The sequence below is a fragment of the Pristis pectinata genome, chromosome 1 (assembly GCF_009764475.1).
Source record: "Pristis pectinata isolate sPriPec2 chromosome 1, sPriPec2.1.pri, whole genome shotgun sequence".
Taxonomy (NCBI): domain Eukaryota; kingdom Metazoa; phylum Chordata; class Chondrichthyes; order Rhinopristiformes; family Pristidae; genus Pristis; species Pristis pectinata.
This window is the reverse complement of record NC_067405.1, coordinates 98,404,426-98,418,275: the sequence shown is the minus strand read 5'-3', so window position 1 is coordinate 98,418,275 and position 13,850 is coordinate 98,404,426.

Below are 13,850 nucleotides of genomic sequence, written 5' to 3'. Positions count from 1 at the left end.
TTTGAAAATAACTATTAACTCAAAGCATAAATCTTCTTTGTAGCACTTAATAAATGATACAATTTTTAATGTTTTTCATTTATTGATGAAAATCTAGTATATTGGCAAAATTATTCCTTCCATGGCAATCTATCCCACATTAATCTGGAATAAATTTACTAACTCTTTAAGATTTATTTTTTAATAAAGAAGCCACACTCCTAAAGTTTAGCTATTAATTGTGCCTCTACCCTGTCTTTGGTGGTAGAGGGAGTTCGGAAAGTGCTGTTGGATTAGCGTGGCCTGATCATGGACACATCAATAATGGATATTATTTATGAAGAATTTATAAATAATTTATGCTACTCTTTAAAGCTCCAATTAAAAAATTGGCCAACCATTTCTGTGGAGCTAAATATATCTGATACATTAGTTATTTTCCACAAAGAAAAACTGATGGTTAAATCCCTTTTAATTTTAGAGCTTTGTAAAGAATAAAACAGGAGATTAATTGCCCAAAAAATTGCTCATGTTAAAATGATCCCATAAAAGTCATCACTATAATATGGAAATCATTGGGAGGAAGTTCCAGCAAATTTATAGTTTAAAAAAAGTAAAACTCAAGCCTTTTCCAACTATTTGTTAATTTTCTAACATTTTCTATGGTCCGTTTCCCAAACCACGTAGCAGTCTGCCCAAATACATTTTCAGGCAGTGCAATCCATTGGTTAACAGAATGCAAACATGGGACTAGCTCCCTTAAGATGACAACATGCTCATAGTTCTTCATTTTGATCATATGCAAACAGCAGGTCATTTACACAATAGGGAACAATATTTCCAGCAATTGTGCACAATTGAAATTGATAGCAGGTATCAAAAAAATGTGCAGTACCAATGTACATTGTATTTTTGGTTCATGATATTGAATCATCTATGAAGCTCTGCAAAATCTATAGAGATAGGGGTTACAGGGATGATGATAATTTCAGATATTTCAGAGAAACGCAGAATGTTATTCCCAATTAATACTCACACTTTGATTCCCTTTTTTTTTAAAAGATGTCACAGAATAAAACTGTAGTATAATAAATTTTCCAGTGAACCCAGTGAGTTTAAACGGAGCACAGGAAATGAATTCCTGGCAAGTTTAAAGGGAGCATGGGAATTACCATATGGTGAGCCAAATGCCAAAGCATCAGGATTTCCAAACAATTGGATAGAGATTACAGGAGTTATACTAGTAGGTCTCTCTAACTTTTTGTTCTAAATCTTTTACATTTAATCTTCTACTAAGGGCCCATCCATTATGACTCTTTAACCCCATCACCTTCAAATGTGTATTTAAGCAGCAATATATGGCAGCCCTGGTCAGTTGGCCTCTGGTGGCAGTACTTGATTGTGCATGAGACCAAGGTCCTATGTATGATAAAAAATCAGCCTTGCGTATGAAATGCACAAAATCTCTCCTCCACTAATATCATCATTGCAGAGCTAGCAGAAGAAATCAGGCAACCAATCAATTGTGTAGATAGGAGAGCTGATAGAGGACCCAGGGAAAAGGGAGTATTGAAACTGTTGTGAGGGGGTTGTCGAGGGAAGGCACAACACTGAGACAAGGGGCATTCCTGAATAGAAGGGAACACTGAGAGAAAAAAAGGCTCAAAATAATGTCAAAGGAAGGGCATTAGAGGTCAGACATGCAGTTAGGCTGATCTTTAGGGGAGGGGAAGGGGTCGAGAGGTGGTCTGAAATATGATAATAGTGTTGGGGTAGTGGGGGTGAATTAGGCAGGAATCAGGGATCCTAGCAAAATTGTCAGAAAGATAATAGGATGAGGAAGTGGTGAAGGGGCAGCGCTGAGAGTGAACACCAAATCAGGTGTTTAAAGTGGACCTACATTGACCCATTGGACTCCTCAGTTATGGCCCAGGGAGGTCTGGTCCCCTTTAACTCTTGCCATTGTAGGACCCGACTCTCCAGTTAAGGCCCATTTTGGTGTGATTGACTCACCCTATTCAAGGGCCATGAAGCTGTAAATTAATTTTGCACAAGTGATGATATGCCATACCTTGCAAAATATTTGATAATGCTGCATATGCCCAGGAACCTCTGTACTTATGTTCACTCAATGCATAGAAGAGCCAAAACATTTTTTTAGATTATGCAATGCATGGATCAAGATTATTTAGTGATTAAGTTTTAAGTTCCTTTGCATGGCACACAAAAGCATGCAAAACCAAATTTCAAACAACCCAGTACTACTTTTTCATTATTTAAACAAATACGTCATACTGTCACATAACTTGCTCCAAAAAAAATGGATATCTTTCTTCATATTTGAATTTCCATGGGATAACATCCAGGTGAATGTGTACTATATTCTCCAAAACCTCTTGTTCTCCCTAATTCTATACTAATCTAAATAAATTCTTAAGGGCTTATAAAAGCACAACAGAACCTCCTGGTTCTATATTCTTTAGCTTGTGATGAAATCTGGAATACCATTTGTCCTTTGCTGCCTTATTAACCTGAAGTTCTGCCTTTAATATCCTGTGAAAATGCACACTCAGCAATTCCCTCCTCTTCCATGTTTATATTACCAAAATGAATCACATCAACCAGGCTGACACTGAATCCCATCTACCACATTCTAGTCCATTCCCTACTTTATAAATCAAGCTTTCCCTTACTTCCCTATCTTATCAACTAAAGCTTCCCTACTTTATCAACAAAAGGAAGCTTTAACTTCCTTTGGTCTTTTGAAGAATTAACAAAAGCACACATTTTATATCATGTGAATCGCAATTCCCATCTCACACTGCCTTGCCTCTCACTCTCCCAATCTTTCACTTCTCAGGTTTTATCGGAACAATTGATAAAAATGATGAACCAATCAATATTCCACAGAGCTCAGCAGATACTGAGAGACCTGCTTTCTATCTTCAGCTACTCTCACCTCCGATTTTCTTTTATTTCCAACTTCTGTGTTTCTCCACAGTATTTGTAGCTGATCAAAAACTGCATGAAATGTAGACAGCCTTAAGTGAATTGATTGATGAAAGAACTTATATTCAATTATATTCTATGAAATTTAGGATCTTGGGTAGAAAAAAAGGAAAGAATTTCTGCTTTTAATCATGGTATAGCAACCTTTACTAAAAAATGTGCAAGAGTGTTCATTAGCAAAGTATAACACATAAAGTGTTGATGCATTAAATAGGCTAATGAAACATGGCCTGTAAGAAATGCTGGACACCAAGGATTTGTTGTGGCCTTAAAGTAGTTCCTGAGCATGACTCTTGCCTTGAGGAAATAATGGAGTAAACGGGTTGGTTAGGCATCAGGTAAAAGACAATGTTCAAGAAGGGCTAGACTGATACTGAGAGAACTTCTTTGTGTTTACAACCTAATTTTTAATTAATTTCCACCTTTCTGTGCTGCCTATTAAAAACTACATGAACTGCAGAAAGAGCATGCAAAGGCAAGAAGAAGGAGTGTTCTTTCTTGAGCTATCAAGCCTGATCCAGGAGGAGGAATGAATGAATTTTACAACTTCCAGACTATTTCAAGATCAAACCCACAAATTATATCCACTGGTGAGCTGCAGGTGCAAGCAAATGTATGAGAATAAATTGAGACATGGCTCAAAAAGAGGATAGGATTGGGATTAAGAGCTCCTGTTACAAGTAAAGATGGGAAGGAAGATAAAAGGAATGTCAGTATTGATCAGAAAATGTGTTATAATCCTTATGGGGGTCAAGGATTGAATCCAAGAATGAACAAGTATGCCATTGCTCTGCTGAGTGTTTACTGTAAGTCACCAAATAATAGGACTGAGATATAAGAGAAAATTTGCAGGAAAATTACAAAGATCAGAAGAGTGGTGATTGTGGAGTATTCAATCAGTCCAATATATAATAAAATATTTAAGTTAGCTGGAGTGTCTAGGGGAAACAGCTGAGGAAGAAGATCTCTTCTATGCAATAGTAAAGTTGGTCAAACTGTTAATCAAAGCTACACCTTCCAACAGGAACATTTTATGTCTAAGGGATGTGTTCACTCTGTGTAAAACTTTGTCCTATGTAAAATTGTGGGAATGAGAGAAAAGTCTGGAAAAGCGAAACAAATATGACAATTGTCATGGTCTTCAGACCATCCATGCCGTAGACTCAAAAGCAGAACAGAGAGAATTAGATAATTGTTTCAGAAGGAGGAAATATATATTCTAGTTAACCAAATATGGTGCCTACAAACACCAAACACCGTCCTGGCCTGGTACCTTCTCTGAATGTTGAAAAATAAATATATTCTTTGTTACCCTATTGAATGATTCTTGAATATCAGCTAAACAGAATTTTCTTTCCCATCATCAATATTTTTATACTTAATATACAGAAGTGTTGATTATATTTAATCAAATGTCCACATTCCTTTGGTCTTTAAATAAATGAATACATTCCTCTCATCTCCCAGATGCTGGCAAAAACAAAAACCTTCAAATCCCAAAGATTCCAGCAGAATTCAGGAGTACTGACAATCTGATTCCCATCTACCCTATCAGCACTGGGGAAATTACCACAGCACATGAAAAAAAATCGATGTGGACAAACAGCGATGATCTTTACCTTTTCTTTCAATGGCCAGCTAGTTTGATTCAAGGTCAGAACAGACTGGGCACATGCTAAGCAGAGAGAAAGCCCTGGCATCGGCCGGAAACCATCAACTTTGGTGTTTTCTTATTCAAATCTTTTATAACTATTATAAACAAATTTGTCACAATTTTTTAAAGTTTAATTGGCTACAGCTGTACTTCCATAACATAAAGTGTTCAATTTATTTTAATCTCTTTTGTTGGTGTGTGCTGGTGATAATTATTCAGTCCCTCTAAATAAAACCAGACCTACTGTTATTTTAACTTCATGTACAACAGATAGGAATATGACAAAGATGATAGCCCACATACTTATTGTCAGAAGGTGTGTGGATGGGCAATATTCTTCAGTAATTGCTAAATGACCAACTCTCCAAATCTGGTCCTCCGGCAGCTCTTGCTTCAGTGAGCAGTATGTCCTTTCAATGATCCAGGGTCTGTCAAGACTTTTGGATATACCTGGACAGCTGAAAAATTAGTAAAGGAATGAATGAGATATCTGGCTAAGTCTGGGGCTCAGGGGAATGACATGGATAGGAGTGGGTAAAGGGCTTTCCACAAACAAGGGCACCAAAAATGGATAGGAGAAAGCGGTTGAGCAACAAAGAGACAAAAATGAGGAAGTTGGCAGTTAGAAAATACTGTTCCAAATTAGACATGGGAGGCTTTTATCCAAGGTCAAACACCTGAAAGAAATGAGATTAGAATACAAGCACTGAAACAAGAGTAGGTGCATTTTTCTAAAAAAAAATTTATGTCATATGTAGAATTATGTAATTATGCACATTATTAATAAAATATGCTTAAGAAATAGAATGTTAGCTGTCAGCCTATTTCATAACTTCATGTCTCATTAGTGTTTTTTATGGGACAGAAAGAATTTTGTATGGTTTATTCCTGGCTTAAGGAACAGTGTTTTGATGTAGTGGCTTGGAAGTGCCTCCCCTCTTAACACAACATACTGTCATTAATAAAATTGTGTGTAAATGGGGAGTGGCTGTATCACATATGGTAAATTAGAGAGCTGACAGAAATATTACTTTGACACATGACTGTTCTTAAAGAAAACAAAAATGCTTGGCAAGTTGAATTGGAAAAGTACAACTGATCAATCATTTGTTAGTGAGTATATAATAAATCTTACAAACATGTCTTTCCCCCCATGCAAAAAACATGAAGGGTGTATGAAATTAAGAAACAGCAATTTTTAAAAAAATATCCTATCTCTTAACTAAGTTGTTCACAGTTTGGCTGAAGATAAGGATTGTGATGTGAGATACAAGGAATAGAAATCTTATCTGCATTGAGCACTAACTCCCAGCTAGAGCTCTGTGGAGCCAGAGCAAGATTTTGAAAATTTATCAGTTATTACTGTGGTTTTACCGATAAATGGTTTTGCCCATTTTATCTTGGGCAGTTTCTTTCGTTAGTTGAACCTAAATCTGGAATTTTGTGCTTTCTCCCCATCTAACCTACATTGAACTCAATCACATTGGATCAGAACATGCTATCGGCAGCAAGATTCTAACACTTGATGTTGTCCTATATGGTAAGCCTGCACTTAATCTATTGTGGATGCATGTTTGTCAGCTCTCTTCTAAGTACTTGCCCAATTCTCAGTGACTTGGGCATGTACAGCAGGCACTTGACAAGCAATGTGGCTTCAGTGGCTGTCAATGTTTTTTTCTCCAGCTGTTTCATTGGTAGATGTTGTTCTGCACTTTGTCCCCAACCATTCCCAATGACCTTACATAGGTAGTGAGAGGAAAAGAGCATAATAAAAATTTAAATCACTTAAACATTCAAAACATTTAAGTAAACAAATCAAAACTACAAATCGCCTGACACTTTGGTCCATCCTCCATTGAAATGAATGAATTCACCGTTCTCCCTGAGTTAAGATGCTGTCTCTGTGGAGTTTGCACGTTCTCCTTGTGACCGTGAGGGTTTCCTCCGGGTGCTCTGGCTTCCTTCCACATCCCAAAGATGTGCTGCTGGGCTAATTGGCAGCTGTAATTTGCTCCTAGCGTTGGTGAGTGGTAGGAGAATCAGTCGGGAGTTGAAGGGCATGTAAGAGAAAATAAGTTACGGGGAAATAAGTAGGAGAATGAGACTTGTGGAAATTTACTGAGAGCAAGCATAGGATCGATAGGCTGCATGGCCTCTGAGAGGGTCATACAGTTGACGGGAATAACGGTTTTTATTGACGTCATCAGTGCCCCTCCCCCCCACGGTCGGGAGAGTCACGTGGTGTCCCTCCCCCAGGTACCAATGACCGCCGAGCAATGCAGAATGTGGCTCAGGGTCACTTACTGGGCTCGGTTCGGACTTACGGTTGCTATGTGGTTACAGCTGAGCGATGACTGGCAGGTGAACAGTCAGACAATGTGGCCCTTTAAAACTGGGAACACCAGCTGAAGGGGGGAATGGTGAGTAAATCACGGGAGACTGTTGTGGAAAACAGTAAAGGCAGCGAGAAATATTTATTACAGCCGTGGTAACAATGAAGAAAAGGTTTCCAGGCAAAACCGCTGAAAAAATATTGCACTGCTTGTTTCTTCCAAAGGATCGTTAGCACTTTTCATCCACTTATCTTTACTTAGTTATTAAAATCTTTCAAACCACCCAAATGGAAAAAAAATCACATTACATTTTCAAAAGGATTCATAGTTACCACTAACTGTCTTCTGATCATAATACTGTCGTTTTTCTGTGTCGGGAAGGACCAGCGTGTGTCTATTTTTTGTTTTGTGATCACTGGCAAACAAGCTTTGCGAGCCATGGGTTTCACTTGCACGTACCAACCGAGTTTCTGTGGGCCTTAAAGCTGGAAGTTCCTCCCATTTATTAAATAAGTATTTTCCCCTGTAGAGGGCATTTGAGGCCTGAGGAAATGGTGAACAACTATGCATGTCCTCAGTTTGATGAAATGCTATTGTAAACGACACAAAGTCTGAAACAGAAAGTTTAAGTTAGCATTCAATATCACATTAGTTGCAGAAAGCAAAATGGAAGGAAGGAAAAAAACTCTCACAATCATTAAAATCTGTAGGAATGAAGCTCTTCACTGTTTAATATTCTTTTTCAGTTACAGATAAATAGTTCGTTGTTATTGACTTGTTGGGTTGCTAAAAGGGTAATACTGCTGGAATGGATGGTCCCTAACTTTTTCCAGCAAATTTAGTGAATAGTTTTTAAGAAAAGTATCTTCATTCTGTTCAATGTCCTTCAGTGATAGTTGTGTCTTCATGAATGCTATTGTCATGCGGTTTCTGAGGAGAGGGGAGGCAGAATCTTAGCTTCCATTTACTCACTGAACTTTACATCTGAAATCACTGGTAATTATCCTAAAGCTCAGATCCGCAACTTTCTGAACAACCTTTCAATCCTCTACCACATTGAAGAAAAATGCATCCAAAGGTGATTATGTAAAGTGAATAAGTGTTGGTTCTAAAACTCAATTATTAAAACTATGAAAATGTAGTTTAATCAAATATTTAAAACAATTAAGGTACTTTGGGATGCTGTGCAAGAGGTGATGTAACTGCAAGTTTTTCTTCCTTTTTATCTTTCTTCTTCCATTCCATCATTCTGTGCAAACTCTTTGTGCAAGAAATACTACTGTGTCTGTGGAAAATTCCTTGAATTAAACATTAGGATGGTTGAAGATATTGCCTTTGGTCCCTATCATAAACTGCATATCCAAGCCAACAAATTCATTCTTCTCTCTGGGAGTTGAACCAGGTTGTTCAGAACTGTGGTATCATATTTGACCCTGAGCTGAGCTTCACCTTGACCACCAACATCATCTTTGCCTCAGCTAATCTGCTGCTCCAAGCTTGCTTCCATGCCCTCCATCCATTCTCCGTAATTTAAGTCATCCAAAACTCTGGTCCCAATTTTCCAACTTGTGTCATCCCATTTACTCATCGCCCTTTTTGTTGACCTACTTTTGCTCATGAGTAAACAAAACTTCTCCTTGTTTTCAAAAGTCTCCTTGGCGTTGTCATTCCCCAGCTAAACCCATCTTCAGAAATACCTGTACTCCTCCAATTCTGGCCTCTTGCACATCCTGAATTTAATTGTTCAACCTTGAGTATCTATGCCTTCAGCTGCTAAAACTCTACTACTCTGGAATTTACTCCCTTAACTTCTCCCACTCTTTATTTCTCTTTTCCTTAAACCACTTCTTAAAACCTCTTAGTTTGACTCACCTGTTGTTCACCTGCCCTAATATTTGGCTCGATTTGGAATTTTGGTAACCTGACCTGAAGCACATAAAATATTTTACTGTGATAAAGAGGCTCTGAATACAAGATTTTGTGATGTTGGAAATGCTAAGATAGAAATTTCAAATCTGAATTAGTGAGAGATCACAAGCCAATGTGAGTTGAATCAGCAAGAAAAGTGTGATATTGAGTGGGGCCTGGTACAGAATTGCATATTGGCACCAGAGACTGGGTGAAATGAAATTTTTGGATTGTTGGTGAAAACAAGAAAAGATATACTGCAGCCACAGGTGAGGTTATTTTTGAATTAAAAACAAGAAATATCAACAGTACTCTGGCAGTTTATTGGAGTGAGAAATGGAGTTAACTTTTCAATTCAATGGCCTTTCATCGAAATAGGATATGATTAGAGGTAAAACAAGCTAAGGTAAAGAGAAGGCAGGGAAGGTAAGATTCAATTCCAGATTTTCAGCATCTGTGGTATTTTCCTTTTTTTATTGATTCAGTTTGCAATTTTGGAAATTTCGCTGCTGTAGTGAGTGAGAGGCTAATGAGGGAGATCCATAAGGACAGCCACAGTAGAGATGGCATGGATTTAGGAATGGAACTCAATTGACGAAAATGGCACAAACTCAGCACCTTTGAGGAAGTTTCCTCAATACTGCAAATAAGTTAAAACCAGAAACTCACCTTGGAGGCAATGGGAGAAAATACCTTGGGTTAACAGAAAACACTTTGGGTTTGCAGTATGGCATTTTGCAAAATTTAAACACCCAATTGATTACATGAAGGTAATTTTTAAAAATATGGATTACAAACTGGTATTTCTTGACTGTGGGGGAAAGAACTGCTTGCTATCACATATCTTAAACATATCCTAAGCATATCATTAGTTGAAACTGATCCCTATTAGTTTAGCCCTTCAATAAATCACTTCCTTACCTCTACATGTCTAAAATGCATGTATCAGAATACCAATTGTATCGCCTGATACCTTTGCTGTAAATCTTTTCTGCAAAAAAGTCTTCCTGAATCAAGATATTTATTGAGCATCATAAACCATTGTAATGCAAATCACTCTGATCTTTCTTTGAAATCTAAACCCCAGAGATTAGGACAATATTATTTCACTCTCTTACTTTAGCCAAGTAATTAACATTGCTAGGAGATACGAGACTGCAGGTGCTGGAATCTGGATCAAAAAACAAACTGCTGGAGGAATTCAGCAGATCGAGCAGCATCTGCAGCAGCAAAGGGATGTTCTATGTTTTAGGTTGAGAACCTGCATCAGGACTGAGAGTATAGAGCAAAGATATGCAGTATAAAGAAGTAAGAGGGAGGGGTGAGAGGGGCTGGTAGGTGATAGGTGGAGCCAGGTGAAGTGGGGGATGTTGGGCAGATGGAGCCAAGTGGGGGAGGGGGGAATTTTGAGACGGAAGCTAGTGGGTGATCAGTGGAAACAGATAAGGAGCATATTCAACACTTACTCAACAGACTGAAAATGTTCCTGCTTTATCTTTATACAGTGGGATGTCAAATACCTAGTGCAGAAACACCATCATTAACACTTTGTAATGATGGCGTTTCTGTACTAGGTGAGTAATTTTTTGCATGCCCAGGTAACGCTAAAGGATTGGTCTATCATCTGATGTGCTCAATCGAAACACCTCTGCACTGCAATATATTACTCCAAGTGCTACGCACATGGAATATGGCAAAGGACCACCCTCCTCCGAAGACCAACAGTGGTCATCCAGCCACATCAGGAGCATAGGAGACAAATGGCACTGCAGTAAAAATCCATATCGGTGCAGATGTTCAATTGAATGAAACAGGTTCCCAATCAAGATACGCAGTATGAACTTTGTCGGTGTCCACTGAGATAAATATCAACCAATTGACCATAATGTAAGGCCAAACATCTCACTCAGTCTTGTATACACAGTCAGCAAGAGGAACACTAAACAATTCTTTTCCTTCATAATTCAGGCCACAGCTGGCTAAGATCATCAGTAGCGGTGTTAGTCATAGATTCATAGAGTAGTACAGCACAGAAATGGGCCCTTTGGTGGACTCATCCATGCCGGACCAAGATGCCCATCTAAGTTAGTCCCATTTGCCCAAGTTTTGCTCATATCGCTCTAAACCTTTCCCCTCCGTGTACCTGTCCGAGCATCTCTTAAGGTTCTTATTGGTCTGCTTGTCTCTCCGATATTAAAGCTTTTCTTGTGGTTTAAATGTGATTAAAATGCTGCATCTGAGTACCAAAGATACTGTTGGATGCTGCAATATTCAAATTATCTATTGCTATTCAGTGAAACAAGAAGTGATAGGAATTTAAAATTGTTCAGTAACTGAAAGGGGATGATAGATTATGATTGTCAATTCTCTGAGCAAATTCTCTTGGCGAGGAGTGCTATTTATAGTGAACATTTCCCAGGAAATCCATTATCCAGTCTTTGATATTTCTATATAAATGAATAGAAGATCCAAGTTTGTGGAAGTGCCATCCTCTAGCCAAGCTTCTAAGACTCCACTGATAGCAAGAAGAGCATCCAGTGGGGAACTGGATTCCAGTGTTCCAGGTGGGTCCTTTCAAAGACTGACTGATCTCCTGAACATCTTGATTATTTATATATTGCAAAATATTCAATAGATTTTATTTTCTTGCTCATTAATTCATCAGGTAATAACAGAACTGAAGTCAGTGGCTAGAAATTCTATGCCAAATTTTTAAAAAATCAAACAGCAGTTGCTTTTATTCATTTACCAGAATGTACAATGTCACTGTAAGCCCAGCATTTACTCCCCAGACCTAATTGTACTAGAGAAGTGGTGGTGAACCATATTCTTGAACTGTTGCAGTCCTAGTGAAGGTTCTAAAGTCCTAGTGAAGTACTGTAAGGGTAGGGAATTCTAGGACTTTGACTCAATAACAATGAAGGAACAGAAATGTATTTCCAAGTCAGGGTGGTGTGCAGACTTGGAGAACATGCAGGTGGTGATGTTCCCATTCGTCTACTGCCCTTGTCCTACTTGATGGTAGAAGTCATGGGTTTGGGAGGTATTGTCAGAGTAGTACTGGCAGTTTACTGCATGAATTGAGTGGTTGGTACACACTGCAACTGGAGTGTGCTGGTGATAGATGAGTGAACGTTTAGAGTGGTGATGGGGTTCTAGTCAGGCAACAATGTTGCCCTGGATAGCATTGAACTTCTTGAGTGATATTGGAGCAGGAAATTGTGCCTGAAATGTGCCTTGTGGATGCCAAAAAGATTTTGGCGTATCAGGAGGTGAGTCACCCAATACTGGATACCTTGCTTCTGATCTACTTTTGTAATCACAGTATAAATGTGACTGATCCATTTGAGTTTTTGATGATGGGGGACTTGATGGTAATACCATTCGCAATCAATGATGGATGTTTAGATGCTAATTTGTTGAAGATATTTATTGCCTGATACTCCCGTAGCAAAAATATTGCTTGCTCTTTATTGGTCCATACCAAAATATCGGCTGGATCTTCCTGTATCTAGGCATGAACTGCTTCACAATCTCAGGAGTTCCAGAAGGAATTGAATATTGTGAAATCATCAGCATATTTTATCACAGAGGGAAGGTCGGAAAAGAAGGAGCTGAAGGTAGTTGGAATCGGGACAATGCAATGTTTAAGAATGCAGATGACTGACCTCCAACAACCAACTTCCTTTTGCAAGGTATGATTCTAGCCAATGGTGAGCTTTTCCTTGGTTCCTACTAATTTCATTTTAACTAGGGACCTTTGATGGCACATTCAATCAAACATTGCCTTGCTGTCATGGGCAGTCACTCTCGCCTTGTCTCCATAATTCAGCTCTTTGGTTCATTTTTGGACTAAGGCTATAATGAATGGTCCTGGTGAAACCCAAGCTGGGCATAGCTGAGCAAATTACAAGTGAGTAAGTGCCACTTGATAGCACTGTTGGCAACACCTTCCATCACTTTGGTGACTGAAGATAGACTGATGGAGCAGTAGTTAGCTGAATTGGATTTGTCCAGTATTTTATGACTTGGATGCACCTGAACAGTTTACCATCTTGTCAGGTAGTTGCCAATGTTATAATTGTGCTGGAACAGTATGGCTGGAGGCGTAGTTGGTTCAGAATCACATGTTTTCAGTACTGCAGCTGGATGTTGTTCAGCTGCATAGTCGGTCAGCTCAGTTGCTTCTTGATACAACGTGGACTGAATTGGCTGAAGGTTGACCCTGGTATGATGAAGATCCTGAAAGAAGGCCAAACTGGATTATCATATGGCACACATGGTTAAAGGTGGTTGGAAAGCTTCATTGTCCTCTTTGCCAAGTTGTGCCTGGACTCCAGCATCGTTGACAATGAAGACATTCATTTGGTCTGTGCAGTGTGTGTGTGTGTGTGCGCACGTGTGTGCGTGTGCGCGCGCGTAGGTGGGAGGGTGTGTACAAGCCTGTTTTGCCTGTGGCCCCAAGGCATTGTAAGCAATATGCCAGACTTTGCACTCCTTCTGCTAACAAAGCCCTTTCCTCTGTAAGCTTTGCCATTAGGGATGGAAAGTAATCACTGGCTTGCGAGTAAATGCAAAATGCTCTAAAAGCTCTGCTGGGCTCTGCCTCAATATGCTTTAAAGTTATTCACTCAGCCACAGTAAGTTAGGGACAATGGGGAACTTGTGGAACTACTTTGAAACATCCACATCCAGTTCCATCTTTAGAGAGAGGAACGGATTACCGTTTCCCAGGGTGGATATGTCAAACACCAGAGGATATGCTTTTAAGATTAGAGGGGAGGAAGTTTAAAGATGACGTGAGGGACAAACTTTTTACTCAGAGAGTGGTAGGTGCCTGAAATGGGTTACCGGGGGTAGTAGTGGAATCAGGCAGTTTGGTGGAATTTAAGAGGCTTTTAGATAGACACGTTAATATAAAAGGAATGGAGGGATATGGACTGATAAACAGGAGGAGGGCATTTAGT